At 45.3% G+C, this 3,655-nt stretch overlaps 1 pseudogene; it reads left to right on the top strand.

Annotated features, from left to right (window-relative positions):
• Nucleotides 1-928: 928 nt before the first annotated feature.
• Nucleotides 929-2,140, top strand: LOC138514772 (zinc finger protein 271-like; annotated as a pseudogene).
• Nucleotides 2,141-3,655: the final 1,515 nt, after the last annotated feature.

Raw genomic sequence — 3,655 nt, 5'->3', positions numbered from 1 at the left:
TTGAATCCACGCTCGGAGAGTGAAGAGAGGAGGGCATCTTTTCTGGAGAGAGGAGGGCGGGCGTCTTCCTGGAGAGAGGAGGGCGTCTTTCCTGGAGAGAGGAGGGCGTCTTTCCTGGAGAGAGGAGGGCGTCTTTCCTGGAGAGAGGAGGGCGTCTTTCCTGGAGAGAGGAGGGCGTCTTTCCTGGAGAGAGGAGGGAGCCTTTCCTGGAGAGAGGAGGTGTCTTCCTGGAGAGAGGAGGGAGTCTGGAGGGAGTCTGCCTGGAGAGAGGAGGAAGTCGGTGGGAGAGAGAAGGGAGTCTGCCTTCGGGAGAGAAGGGAGTCTGCCTTCGGGAGAGAAGAGGGAGTCTGCCTGGAGCGAGGAAGGAGTCTGCCTGGAGCGAGGAGGGAGTCTGCCTGGAGAGAGGAGGGAGTCTGCGGGAGAGAGGAGGAAGTCTGCCTGGAGGGAATCTGCCTGGAGAGATGGCTGTCACATTCAAATCACTCTGAGCAGTTTCATGCAGTTGGAATAATTGTACAAAATCCTTTCTTAATCTGGTGTGCCACAGTCACCCTAAAATGATGCTCGACGCCTACTTTATCCTACCAATAGATTGAAGTGTTTGTAACAGTGCTGATGCCTCAGTGTCAGTAATATACCTTGTTCACCTCCGGCTGCTGATAAACTTAAGATCTAAAAACCACATGGTTAGAAACTGAAAATGTGAAAGTGAAAAGAGCATGATTTCTGCTGATAATAATGCCATGCATTGCTTACATTAATTCCTAAAATTGCATGTATGGGAAATGGGCCTAAAGTGCTAGCACTGACCGACCACGACACGTGCATGGGGAGAGTAAAGTGCTGGGACTGACTGACCAAGACACGTGCAAGGGGAGGGTTGTATAAATATTCTGGCATTTATAAGGATTTATTTACTAGGAGATAAATGGAGGGGCTGCATGAATTTTCTGTGGATAAACCATACACATGTTCAGAAGGGGAGAAGGCTTCCATACAAAGGGGTGGTTTATTGCAACAACAGGGAACTCGCAATGATGAAAAACCATACATATGTTCTGTATGCAAAATGGGCTTCAAGGAAAAAGGCGAGCTATCAAAACATGGGAGAATTCACACTGGGGAGTCATATACATGTTCTGAGTGTGACATGACTTTCATGCAGAAAGGCAGTCTATTATATCATCAGAGAACTCACACTGGCGAGAAGCCTTATACGTGTTCTAAATGCAGCAGGGGCTTCAGGCAGAAGGGCGATCTATTAAAACATGAGCGAATTCACACTGGTGAGAGACCATATACATGTTCTGAATGTGACAAGGCTTTCAGGCTAAAGGCTACTCTATTAGTACATCAGCGAACTCACACTGGGGAAAAGCCATATAAATGTTCTCAATGTGGCATGGCTTTCATGCAAATTGGTGGTCTGTCGTACCATCAGAGAACTCATACTGGCGAGAAGCCTTATACGTGTACTAAATGCGACAGTGGTTTCAAGCAAAAGGGCGATCTATCAAAACATGAGAAAATTCACGCTGAGGAGAGACCATATAAATGTTCTCAATGTGACATGGCTTTCATGCAAAAAGGTGGACTTTTATACCATCGGAGAACTCACACTGGTGAAAAGCCTTATACATGTACTAAATGGAACATTGGATTCAAGCAAAAGGGTGAGCTATCAAAACATGAAAGAATCCACACCGATGAGAGACCATATACATGTTCTGATTGTGACAGGGCTTTCAGGCAAAAGGGTACTCTGTTATTACATCGGAGAACTCACACTGGGGTAAAACCATATATGTGTTCTGAATGTGACCTGGCTTTCATGCAAATTGGTGGCCTGTTGTACCATCAGAAAACTCACACTGGTGAGAAACCATATAAATGTTCCAAATGCAACAGTGGCTTTAGGCAAAAAGGTGATTTATCAAGACATGAGAGAATCCATGCTGGTGTGAGACCATATAAATGCTCTGACTGTGACAAGGCTTTCCTTCAAAAGGGTGTCCTATTAGTACATCAGAGAACACACACTGGGGGAAACCATATACATGTTCTGAATGTGGCAAGGCTTACATAAAAAGGGGCAGTCTATTGTATCACCAGAAAACTCACACTAGTGAGAAACCATAAAGCTGCTGTTACTGCAAGAGTGGTTTCCAGCATAAGGGTGCAACACTTCCCCTTGTGAGAAAGCGTACACCTATTCGGAATGTGACCACTTACAGCCAAATGAATGCTTTCCTCGAACATCAGAGAACTGCCTCTGGGGGAAGATAAATATATAAATATTCTCAACATGACAAGGCCTTCACCCATAAGGGTTCATTATTTCAAAATGCAGAGTTACCATTGGGAAGAATCTGGAAGATCTTAGAAGGGGAACTCATCCTCCCATCACTTCAACTTAAAATAATGTTTCCACTCTTGACGATCCCACATCACATCCAGGCTGTGATTGAAATTGTGACCTGTGAACGTTTGCCAATAGAGAGTATTTCAGAGCCCAAGAGGTGAAGTGGCAAAGACTGCAGCAGCTACAGACCACTGCTATCGGAATAATACCATTACTGCGCCCCCATAACTGCGACTGTTGAAAATGCAAACTTTTCTTTTTCCGACCCCCATTACACCACATATATGTGGGAGGGGGGTATGGTATATAATAAAAGAAGGTGGGCTGCGGGGGGTCTTCCCCCACATATTTATGTGATGGAAAAGGGGTAGAAATAAGGAAAAATAAGTCTGCATTTTCGAGGTCTCAGTAAAGGGGTCGCAGTAATGACCTCGATTCCTGCTATCCACCGGCTGACTGATACCCACATGTACTGCACCCTGCATGGTCCACAGATCTACTTACTGAAGACAGATGGGCACGTTCCTATTAAGGCACTGTGTGATCCCATATGCATTCCTTAACAATGCTCCACCATTACAGAGAAAGATATGAACCCACTATTTTCACCCAGGAATCTCGGGATCAGCTCGGCCAGGCTCCTGGTCATCCCAAGTATACTTTGCCCAATTAGCAGGGACCAAGCCTTTTATGTTTACCCTTGTTGCTGTAGAGTTATGCTTTATTAAGTAGCATCTTTAAACCAATGAAATTCTAGAGCATGTTGGAAATATCTGCATCCTCTGGCACTAGGAGGCCATGAATTGGGTGTTAGGACGCAGCATGTCTTCTCGGACTCCACCACACCTACTACAAGTACGAGTGAGTAGAAGTAGTACTTAAAGGGGATGTCGGCATCCTCTCTAGATCTCATTGAAACAGAAATCTCGACCCTTTCTGCATTTCCTCCAATCGTCATCTGCCTGAGTATGCAACACTGCTATGTATCATTTCTGAATGTCAAAGTGGATGCTTGTGTGACACCAAGGTGGTGTGCATCCCATGCGGCTGCATCTCCTGCGAAATGCATTTCTCTGAATGCTGAAGTGTCGATTTTCTCTTCCTACTACGAGTTTTAATGAGTACTTTGACAAGATAGTCCTTATTCTTGAAATGTAGCACTGCCTCGTTCTTACATGAGTCCTGTGAGTTACCATTGAGGTGGTGATGATTTCTAGAAAATATAGACTCATGAGCCATGAAGGCATTGGCACAGAGCACCATCTGTGAGAGCGGCAAAGCCTGAGCATTTTT

The sequence above is a fragment of the Ambystoma mexicanum genome, chromosome 12 (assembly GCF_040938575.1).
Source record: "Ambystoma mexicanum isolate Mex_15411 chromosome 12, UKY_AmexF1_1, whole genome shotgun sequence".
NCBI classification, from domain to species: Eukaryota; Metazoa; Chordata; class Amphibia; order Caudata; family Ambystomatidae; genus Ambystoma; species Ambystoma mexicanum.
The sequence above is the reverse complement of the archived record's forward strand: the minus strand, read 5'-3'. Positions and strand labels throughout refer to the sequence as shown.